We start from the raw sequence: 12,081 nt of genomic DNA on the forward strand, positions 1-12,081 counted from the left end.
GATGCTGTGTGCTCTTGGAGCCTTCCCTGAGCTGCCCTGTCATCCCCGGTGGCCTGCGCCTATGAGAAGCTCAGGGTGGTGGGTGGCGAAACCGGGCCCGGGTCCCAGCACCTCCCACCACTCAGCCTACGCTCCGCACCCCCGGCTGAAGCACAGCACGAAGCCCGGAAATCTCAGACGACCTTGCCGCCCGGGGCCCCCGCAGCGGTAGCAGAGCAGCTGCGACCCAGACGGAGCCCAGTGTCCTTCCGTTCCGGGTCCAGCCTTCCTTCCAGCCGCTGCTAACCGCGACTCCATGGTGACATTAGCTGGATGAAGAGCCTAATTAAGTTTTAATTACCCTGGGTGAGGCCCCCAGGTGTGACTCACTTGCTAATTAGATAAGCAAAGGGATTTGTTCTGAGCACCGGCCTTGCAAAACACGGTCCAATCCCATCTCTGTAAAGGTTAAGAATAAATTAAAAAGTCTTTAGAAATAAAATCTCCACAGTTATCAAGTTTAAACTACTCTCAAGGCCTCAGCAAGGTGGAGGGTGGAGGCCCAGCATCCTGGCCTGCCCCCAATTAACAGGCAGGGGCTCTGAAGTGGGAGCTGAAATGATAGATGGCCCCACTCATGGCGAGCACCGTTAAGGAAGGCCTAGCTGGCTGCTTTCTCTTAATGAATACAGAAATTTCCCTTTTATAAATGAGATGAGGAACTAGCAGCAGAACGTGGTAAGGACAAGCCAGGAAGGGCAGGAAGGCCCCCGTCACAGACGGAGCCATGTCCCCGCCCGGGCTCCTCTCAGGCACACCCTCTCCCAAGACCTTGGTGCCTTTTTGATGACAGACCCTTAAATCCAAGAGAAGAGTGGATGACCAGGCTCTGGCTCTGTGTTTTTCTGTGATGTGGGGACGTGCCAGGGTGAGGCCCAGCCCGTGGACAGCCCAGGAAGCCAGCCTGGAGGAGGAGGAGGTGTCGTGTCTAGACCATGTCTGACGGACTCCACGTCCAGCAGCGGCTTCAGGCCAGGCCGCCAGGTGGGCACTCTTAGAGGAGCCAGACACACATCTTCTCAAATGTGGCTGAAGGCCTGAGGGCTCAGGATATGCCAGGACCGGGAGCCGGAGGATGAAACCAGGAGGCAGGAGCTGGCTTCGGAGGGAGATGAAGGGAACCTGAAACCCATACGAGAGGTCTCAGCGCCTCAAAGGACATTGCTCTCATCTCAGAGCAGGGACACCAGAAACAGTCTTGGCCTCGCTGTGGGATCCATGTCTGAATGTCTCATCCTGGAGATAAGGAAAAACAGGAAATAGAGAAAGTCCCTAGTTATTCCGTTCCCTGATTGTATTCAAGTCCTCTGTCCCTTCAGACTGAGGGTATCAGAAGCAAGTCTATGAAGGAATAACTCAGCCAGAGCTTCAGATTACCTCTGAGATGATTCACATAAAATCCAGGAGAGCAAGAGGTCAGACCCACGGGGAATCCAGGTTGGGATTTTCAGACGTGGGCTATGTGACAGCTATGATAGCAAGCACAGGAAGAACAGTGAAGCAGAAAGTTTGGGCAGGAAACTGGAAGCTGTGATACAAGAGGGTCCCTGGGCTGAGGCTGGGGGGTGGAGAAGGGTGATCTTGGTACAAACTCTGAGTGATGGAGTTTTGGGGTCTGACGCACAGCATGGGGACTACAGCAAACAGTACCACTCTGTGTGCCTGAAATTCGTGAGGGAATAAATCTTAACTGTTCTCACCACACCAACAAGTGAAAAAAAAAATAGTGGTGACGACGTGAGGTGATAGGCATGTTAGATAGCTTGATCGTGCTGATCATTTCAAGATGAACGTGGAAATTGAAACATCGCATTGCACACCTTAAAAAGATACCAATCTTGTCAGTTGTACTTCAGTGAGGCCGGAAAAAGCAAAACAACAAAAAAGTAGTGTACAAATCCTCATTGTCCTGTTTGACTTAAAAATACATCTTCAGTAACTGATAGAAAAGACATACAAGGAGCCAGCAAGGAATGAAGCAGCTAATGTGCTAGGTCAAATTCTTGTAAACCACCACCTGAACAGGGCAAAGAGAAATTGCACCAGCTGATGCAGAAAAATCTATTTGATAAAATACCACATATATATTTTAAAATGTTTGTTACATTTGATACATACCATATATATATATATATATATATATATATATATATATATATATGTACATACACATTATACACACACAATCAACAGCGTCAACAAAAGGATGTGGCAAACTAGGAACAAAAAGACACATAAAAAACCTACAGCAAAGTCAGTTGGCTGTACAAGATGAAACTCCTCTCTCAAAGTCAGGAAGGAGACCAGAAATTCACCATCACTACTGATGTTTAACTAGCATGGAAAAAAAAAAAAAAAAGCAAGATTAAGAAATACTACATGAGAATTAGAAAGGAAAAACACAGCTACCCTTCTATGTAAATAACCTGATTATGTATGCAGAAAATCCAATAAAGTAAACAGATAAACTTAAAAATTGATAACTAAATTTAGCAAGACATTGGATAAAGATCAACATACAAAACATTTTACCTCTCAGTTCAGTTCAGTTCAGTTCAATTCAGTCACTCAGTCGTGTCCAACTCTTTGCGACCCCATGGACTGCAGCACGCCAGTCCTCTCTGTCCATCACCACCTCCTATCCATTGAGTCAATGATGCCTTCCAACCATCTCATCCTCTGTCATACCCTTCTCCCCTCACCTTCAATCTTTCCCAGCATCAGGGTCTTTTCCAATGAGTTAGCTCTTCGCATCAGGTGGCCAAAGTATTGGAGTTTCAGCTTCAGCACCAGTCCTTGCAATGAATATTCAGGACTGATCTCCTCTAGGATGGACTAGTTGGATCTCCTTGCAGTCCAAGGGACTCTCAAGAGTCTTCTCCAACATCACAGTTCAAAAGCAACAATTCTTCAGCACTCAGCTTTCTTTATAGTCCAACTCTCACATCCATACATGACCACTGCAAAAACCATAGCCTTGACTAGATAGACCTTTGTTGGCAAAGTAATGTCTCTGCTTTTTAATATGCTGTCTAGGTTGGTCATAACTTTTCTTCCAAGGAGTAAGCGTCTTTTTATTTCATTTACCTCTACATACCAGCAAAAAACTATTAGAAAACACAATTTAAAATTTACCTTTTTAGGGACACAAAGAGTCAAATATTAGCAACACACCCAACAAAAGATATGTAAGACCTTTATGACAAAATCCAGAAAGCATTATAGAACAAATTTAAAAAGACCCAACTGAATTGAAAGGCTCAATCATTTTAAATATGTCAGTTTCTGCAGTGTTTTATGGGTTTAATATAAAATCTTAGCATAATTTATAAGGTTAAGAAAATCTTATAGAGGAACAAATTTGGAATAATTATAGACTTACAAAGCTACAATAATTAAAAACTGAAGAATTGTCACAGCATGGATGATAGACCCAGGAATAGAATGGACAGAGAAGCCCACAGCAGCTGGACACTCAGCTGAGGGCAGTGGACACCTCAGAGAAGTAGTAAGCCCAGCCTTCCCTGTGAGCGGGCCATTCTGAAGAATTATAATGTGGCCGTAGCTCTCAGCATCAGCAAAACCCTCCAGGGGAGGGTAGATGTAAACGTACAGGCAAACGAGGACCCCGTGGAAGGTGACAGTCAGACATCTGGGCTACCTCGAGGAGGACCCCTCTGTTAGCAAATGGAAAAAGAACCAACCATCAAGGGAAGGAGTGATAAAGGGGCCATACTGAAATTATGAAAGTCTGTCCACAAAAATATTGCCAGAAAAGATAGGCAAGACAGTGTGGGAACAGATATCTGCAAAACTCCTGCCCGTATTCTAGCGAGAATTCTCCTGCAACAGTAAGAAAAGATGGGCTCTCCCCGGACACAGCGCGATGGTGCGGGCTGGGCCGCTGAAATGGACCTTCGCTGAGCAGAGGAGAGTGGGTTCACCAAGGACACGGCCACTGAGCCTCAGCAGGAGGCCGCTCCCCCGGCACAGCTGAGCCCAGATGACGACATCACGAGTGTGTGATTCATCTTTACAAGGTTCAAAAATACACGGAACTAACCCACGATGATGACGACGGAAGCCAAGATGATAGTTAGCTTAGGGTGGCAGGCGCGTCATGGGGCTCTGGTAACATTTCGTTTAAACGTGCCTTGAGCGGGGCTTCCATCAGTCACTCAGCCGTGTGTTGGACACTGTCCTGAATGCACGAATAACGAATAGCGCTTAGTAGCACATGAATTCATGAGAAAAATCAGGAAGCCAAGAAGGAGAAGTGCCATCCCATGTGGAGCCAGAGCTGAGGGCCTACGGGGGCCTGATGGGGTTAGGCCCTTCCCCTAAAGCCCTCAAGGCCACTGGGGCCAGGGTGATGGCTGAGTGGGCATCAGTGTAGACGGGCTGGGCTGGACGGAGGCGGGCATTAGGCCGGGAGCCGGCCGCGGGGGAGGCTTGCCTTCTCTTTGATGGGAGCGGGCTGCAATCTCCTTCAATCTAAGTTTTGACTTTAAGACTTTGTGACGCAGAATCATTGTGTTTATTACCATAATAATTCAAGACCTTAGAACTGCTGTGAGCTGACATGGTATATATATTTTTGTCTGAAACAAAGGAACTTAGTTTTTGCAAATTGTTAGAGACTTCAAAAAATGCATTTCATTTTCAGATGTATTGTCAAGGGCAGTGACTCATGGCTCAGGCTGGTTCAGAAGCGATCTCTAAAGAGAGGCACGATTTTTCCTGAATCTCATTTGCAAGGAGGCCGTGGCTGGCTCTGGGCCCCCACCCAGACGGCCGGGTCTGACTCCAGGAGCCCTGAGTCAGCCAGCCCAGGAAGGGCACCATTGCTCACCCAGGGACCTGGGCCGGCTCGGGTCAGAGGGGCAGGGGGCACACTGCTGGCCCTTCTTCTGCTGAAGTTCATGATTGGGTTTGAGATTCACCCTTTGGCCACTGAGCAAATTGCCTCACCTATATTGCATTAAAGTACAATTTTCAACTTTTGCTTGAAGTCAATAGATGAGTCAGCCCAGTGATTCACTGTGTCTCCTCACCTTCTTAATTCTGTTATATCCTGGAAGAATCATGATTGACTATTGATGGAAACCCTTTGAAGTCCTGAGACATCGTGCTTTCTAAAATAAGGTTACTTCTTTTTGCTAATATCTGACCTATGAAAAGTCTCCTCAAAATCTGTGCAAACAAACGGAGATGACAGGGTTGTTTGTCCCCTTCTTGGGCAGGGGTGGGCTGATCCCGGGAAGCCGTGGCTGCACATGAAGCTCTGATGAGGCCTGGGGGGTGGTAAGACCCCAGGCTTTGGGGAACCCAGGCTGGAACATTCTGGCTGGGTGGAGGGGCGGGAGCTGTGTCCTGGGCCGGCTGCTCTCCCCAGTACAGGAGTGATGCCCGCATCAGGGACCTCAGACCAGCACAGGGGCTGCGCTGGATATAAACACACCGCTCCAGGGCACACACCAGGGCTGCAGCCGCTGCAGCCTCAGCGATGAGAGTGAACAGCCCTGGCATGATTCGTTCAGTAACAGAAAACACAGACCAGTCCTCTGCACTTCTCCCCTCAGGGAGCGGTAACTCTAGGCCTGACCTAGGAGATCGGCTAAATCACGGCCTCACAGCTGGTCAGCACTAACTTATCTAGATAATTCTAGCAAGCTTGGCACAGAGGTCTTCCCATTGGCAGCATGCTTGGTGACCAGGAGCGGAACTCTCTGGAGCTAGCTTATGCGGAGACAGGGACTTATCTGAAGGTTTGTTTCTGAGGCACCAGAGAGGGGGGGATGGGCAGGAGGCAACCCCCTTTTTGTGTCTTCAGCTTATGGTTCCTTCCTTCTGCCTCTTCTCTGGGCAGCTGTTCTATCCTTTTTCTCTTGGCCTTGCCTGGTATGGTTGCACCCCCGCCAGCCCTCTGTCACTCCCAGGGCCCAGACTCATGTCCAGCTCTACCCTCTGGAAGGTGCCCCCTTCCAGTCGGGGGTTTAACCCCTGGCACAGATCCTGATTCAGGCTGTGGTACACCCACTTCAGCACCAGCTGCTTTCAGCTTGCAGCTCTCTTGCACATCAGTATCTCCCTCCATTACCATAGGGTAGGTGCAGGGTACTGTGACTGGCCATCAGGGGACTCTGAAATGTGGGTGTCTGGCCATCCCTGGAGGAACCAGGTGAAGGGAAGTCCTGTAGAACATGCTCCCCAGTCATCATGACCCACGGTGGGCACATTTTCCTAAACGTTCTCAGAGGCTTTGCTGTGGGGAGAAAGGACCAAATTCTAGGATGGCTAATTTTACGTGTCCAGCTGACGGGGCATCAGCTGCCCAGGTATCCGACTCAGCATTCCTCTGGGTGTGTCTGGGAAGGTGTTTCTGGATGAAGCCAGCATTAAATCAGCAGACTGTGTAAAGCAGAGTGCCTTCCCACAGTGGCGGGCCTCGTGCAACCTGTTGGAGGCCTGAGTGGACGAAAGGACTGCCCACCCCCTGAGTAGAGAGCCCCTCCTGCCTGGTGGCCTGGAGCCGGGACCCCAGCTTTCTCTGTCTCGTGCGTGGCTCTCGTGAGTCTCCAGCTTGCTGACCCCTCCAGCTGGTCTCAGGTCTCGCCTTACAGTCTGTCTCCTTTTCTGCATAGACATGTCCTTTTGGCTCTCTTTCTCCGGAGGACTTGAGCGATACAGACACCGTGCCCTCCAGAGAAAGAAGTGCCACCAGGAGAGAGGAAGCCACACGCCCCGCCGCTCAGCTCGGACTCGCCCCGACGTCCGTTCGTGCCCTTGGGTGCCTGCTCTACCAGCTATGCTCGGGAGCTGTGCTGTCCAGGGTTAGGTGGATGCTTCAGAGAGCTCACATTTGGGCTTGCTGTGCGGGGGGTCGGGTGGGGGGTCGCCTGTGCAGGTGGTGTGAGAAATGAGAAACCAGAAGCCTGTGTAAGTGGGGTTTGTTATTAAAGCACCCAAGTCGCTCCTGACATCCGCATGAAGCTTCTACGCAAAACCCCTCGGATCACCCAAAATCTGTGATGAAGGGTGTGCTCCTTGTGTCATGGGGAAGGCTGGCGGGTTGACCACAGTCAGGCCACCCACTTTGCTGATCCTCTGAGAAGTCTCTGATTGTCCACAGCCCGACCCGCCCCTGGCCGGCTCCCCAGGGACACCTGGAAAACTCAGACTTGTCCCCGGGAAGCCAAGCAGAGCGGCCAGAACATCACTGTCTGGGGTGGACCAGTGGGGTATGGGGGCGGTCAGTGAGAGCAGAGATCCGTGTGTCAAATCACAAATATGTCGCCCTCAAAGAGAGAACCACGACCACCCTCAGGAGCGCGGGCACGCAGGAGCCACTGCTTCTACGGTGAGCAGATGCTTCCAGTCAGGGGATCAACCAGAAGGAGGCACAATCCTCCCCCTCGGCGGCGTTAGAAGTCCAACTCTCAGAATTATGTGGCCTGTAATTTACTAAATCTACTGCAAGATAGGACACAGCAACTGGCTGAATCTGAAGGTGACTGCATGTGATAATACCACCCCTGGACCTGTGATCTGATCTACTGCTGCTTTATTGACTATGCCAAAGCCTTTGTGTGGATCACAACAAACTCTGGAAAACTCTTAAAGAGGTGGGAACACCTGACCACCTGACCTGCCTCTTGAGAAACCTATATGTAGGTCAAGAAGCAACAGTTAGAGCTGGACATGGAAAAACAGACTGGTTCCAACTTGGGAAAGGAGTACATCAAGGCTGTATATTGTCACCCTGCTTATTTAACTTATCTGCAGAGTACATCATGAGAAACGCTAGGTTGGATGAAGCACAAGCTGGAATCAAGATTGACAGGAGAAATATCAATAATCTCAGATATGCAGATGACACCACCCTTATGGCAGAAAGTGAAGAAGAACTAAAGAGCCTTTTAATGAAAGTAAAGGAGGAGAGTGAAAAAGTTGGCTTAAAACTCAACATTCAGAAAACTAAGATCATGGCATCTGGTCCCATCACTTCCTGGCAAATAGATGGGGAAACAGTGAGAGACTATTTTGGGGGTTTCCAAAATCACTGCAGATGGTGACTGCAGCCATGAAATTAAAAGACACTTGCTCCTGGGAAGAAACGTTTTGACTAAGTTATGACCTGAACAGCATATTAAAAAGCAGAGACATTACTTTGCCAACAAAGGTCCACCTAGTCAAAGCTATGGTTTTTGCAGTAGTCACGTATGGATGTGAGATTTGGACTATAAAGAAAGCTGAGCCCCAAAGAACTGATGCTTTTGAACTGCGGTGTTGGAGAAGACTCTTGAGAGTCCCTTGGACTGCAAATAAGATCCAACCAGTCCATCCTAAAAGAAATCAGTCCTGAATATTCATTGGAAGGACTGATGCTGAAGCTGAAGCTCCAATACTTTGCCCACCTGATGCGAATAACTGACTCATTAGAAAAGACCCTGAGGCTGGGAAAGATTGAAGGCGGGGGGAGAAGGGGACGACAGAGGATGAAAATGTTGGATAGCATCACCGACTCAATGGACATGAGTCTGAGTAAACTCCAGGAGTTGACGATGGACAGGGAGGCCTGGCATGCTGCGGTCCATGGGTTGCAAAGAGTCAGACATGATTGAGTGACTGAACTAACTGTCTGGACCTGTGATGCACCAAAAAGTGAAGAAACTGAAAGATAAGCAAGAACCAGAGTTTAGAGATGTTTGTGTGTTCAAATCCTTTTCCCTTTAATTTAAACTTTCATAAAACACTTTGGTTTCTCTTTTAGACAAAACATTTTTAATATTCATCCACAGCAACCTTCCCACTCCTGATTCAGGCAGCCACCTCACAAAGGCCAAGGGGTTAAGAGGTTGAGACCACGGTGAGTCTCAGCAGAGCAGCTCACTCTGCATGGGCCTGATGTGCATGGAAATGCTGTGCTCAGATGCGCCAACAGAAACAACTGCTCTTGAATCGGTAACATCTTGTGGTTGCTAAGTGCTCACAGCGCCAGGAGCACTGGGTCCCCACGTGGCCAGGGGCCAGTCCCTCGTCTCCAAGTGAGGGGTCAGGGTACCCGAGGAAAGGGACCCGGGTAGATGCCAAACACAGAATTTTTTTCTCCACATGTTAATTCTTCCCCAAAATGAAATTACAAGTTTAGGCAGAGTGTGCACAGAATCTGGAGAGGCAGCCCCCTTTAAAAGTGCAGAGGGGCTCATCCAGCAAAACCTTGCGAAAAGGTAGATGCCATGTAAGAGATCCTCAGGTTGGTTAACAGAACAGAAACATCTGAATCAGTTTTTATTTCCTCTGAAATGGTCTCTGACACTTTTCCTTATGTCCACTTGGTGAGCATGGAGTATGCAGCAAGAGTGTAACACTAACACAAGTTAGAGGAATGGAGACATTTTCTCTCTGGAGCTAAAACCTTTCCACAGCAACCCAAATATAGATCCAGGTTTAGCTGTACCTCCTAGGGTCTCCTTGCCACCCAGAAACAGAGGAGACACAGACATGCCTGTCCCTGTGGAAAGAGGGCTCTCACCTCTGTCGAGGAGGGTGTCATCAACCCAGTTTGAAAAGGATTACATGAAAGCTCAGGAAATTTAAGTAACTCGGTCAGCTCACCTACAGCACCCACAGTGTCTCAGTATGGGGCCAGATGTATGTGCAGTGAGTCTTCACTGAGAAACACCACGTGATGGGAAGGCTGTGGGTGAACCGCACCCAGAGAAGGGGAGTGAGGACCAGAGATGGTGAGTTAGAGCCAGAGGAGAAGGGGAGGGAGGACCAGAGGCAAGTGAGGACCACAGAAGATGGGCTGGGACACAGGCTGATAGGCAGTTTGGTGCATCAGCTGACTTCTTTCATTTGGATGCTCCGATCAATTAAGTTTCTAGAGGAGGTAAGTGTTGAGACAAGGGGATTAGAGGTTTAAAAAAAAAGTTCTGATTGTGGGTCTGTGGATGCGAGTTTATGTAAGTCCTGATCCCTTCACGTTCAGGATCTGATGCTCCCTTTGAAAGGAACCCTCTGGACATCAGTATGGAAGCACCAAGAGGATCAGGTGCAGGTTAGACAGTATAGATGCCCTAAAGCCAAGAACCCGAGAAAAATCCCCCCAACTCTGCCCAATCGAAGGCCCCACAGTCACGTGTGCAGCTCCCCGCTGGAGAACGAGGAGATGCACACCAATGTATTGGGGCCCAATGGTCCCTGCCCCAGCTGATCCCCCCAGACGGCTGAGTCCTCCTGACCTGTGTGGGAAGCAGCATCACACACGCCAGGGAAAGCATGGGCTGATCCAGCATCTACTCAAAAGTATATTCCCTTATAAAGTAGAGTAGCATCTTCGACTTGAAAAGTTATGGGGTGAGGTTTCATCAAAGCTCACTGAGAAGTCAGTTCATACCTGAGTGAACCAAAGGCTTGAGAAGAAGCTAGGTTCTGCTCAAGGAGATTCCACTGTTGCTTTAAGAAGAAACAGCAAAGTTAGAAAGATGTGCTTACTTGCTCTTGTTTGCTGAGGAATAAATAGATGCACTCTCTTTTGACTGTGACTGCACTGGGCTTACAAAGGAGTAAGAAATTGGATCATTTGCATGATGCCGAATGACCACATCCTTCTTCTGAGCCCAGAGATCCGAGCACACGACTCTGAGTCAGCCAGCTGCGCTGAGTCATGGCCACCCCTCCGGAAGCAGTTCTCAGGATAGCATGTCTGGCAGAGAGAAAACCTGTCCACATCGTCAGTTCAGGTGACAGAGGCTAAAGTGAGGCTCCACTCTCAAGCCCTGATGTCTGATGGAAAGTGGGCAGACACTCGGGGTGAGGCGGCTGGGAGCTGGGTCGTCACTTCAATCACAGAGCCCAGAATGCTCTGGCCTTCTCAACGCTGCTGGTGTTCGGTCACCAAGTCCTGCCCTCCTGTGTGACCCTTGACTGCAGCACACCAGGCCCCTTGTCCTCCATACCTCCCAGGGTTTGCTCAAACTCACATCCACCGACTCAGTCATGCTATCGAACCATCTCAATTTCTGTCATCCCCTTCTTCTCTTGCCTTCAATCTTTCCCAGAATCAGTGTCTTTTCCAAGGAGTCAGCTCTTCACGTTAGGTAGCCGAAGTATTAGAGCTTTAGCATCAGTCCTTGCAATGAATTCAGGGTTGATTTCCTTTAGGATGGGCTAGTCTGATCTCCTCGCTGTCCAAGGGACCCTTGTTTTCTCCAGCATCACAATTTAGAAGCATCAGTTCTTTGACACTCAGTCTTCTTTATGGTCCAACTCTCACATCCATACATGACAACTGGAAAAACCATAACTTTGTCTATATGGACCTTTGTCAGTGAAGTGACATAATTTTTCCTCCCAAAGAGCAAGCATCTTTTAGTTTCATGACTGCAGTCACTGTCTACAGTGATTTGGGAGCCTAAGAAAGTGAAATCTGCCTGCTTCCCCTTTCCTCCATCTAATTCCCATCAGGTGATGGGACCAGATGCCATGACCTTAGTTTTTTTAATATTGAATTTCAAGCCAGCGTTTTCATTCTCCTCTTTCATCTTCATCAAGAGACTTGCTACTAGTAATTTAAATTATCTGGTGAATAACAGCATTGCTCCCTTAGTTTCTGCTATGATCATTTAAACCCACCTCAGTGAGGACAAAGGTCATACCTGCTTTAATGGAATTGTCTCCTGATGTCCAAGTATGACATAAATGTTTAGTAATTATTTGCAAATAAACTAATGAATGAATTGGCATATGGTCAGTGTCCTGTCGGGGTGTCAACTCACTGATTTATCTAAATTCTCTCTTCTACATTCTTATTCCAGCTAGTATTCATTCTTGTGACCAGTGCTTCTGACATAACGATGGTAACAGCTAATACTTATTGTCCAGCCCACAGCCTACCAAAGCCCCGGAGGCAGGCATTATCATTACACTCACTTATAGCCAGTGAACAGAGACTCAGGAAGCTCAGCTGACTTCAGAGCAACCTACGCAGTTCAGCAGCGGTGAGAGCTCACCTCCCCGGTCCTCACTCACACTGGG

The sequence above is a fragment of the Dama dama genome, chromosome 16, assembly GCF_033118175.1.
Source record: "Dama dama isolate Ldn47 chromosome 16, ASM3311817v1, whole genome shotgun sequence".
Taxonomy (NCBI): Eukaryota; Metazoa; Chordata; class Mammalia; order Artiodactyla; family Cervidae; genus Dama; species Dama dama.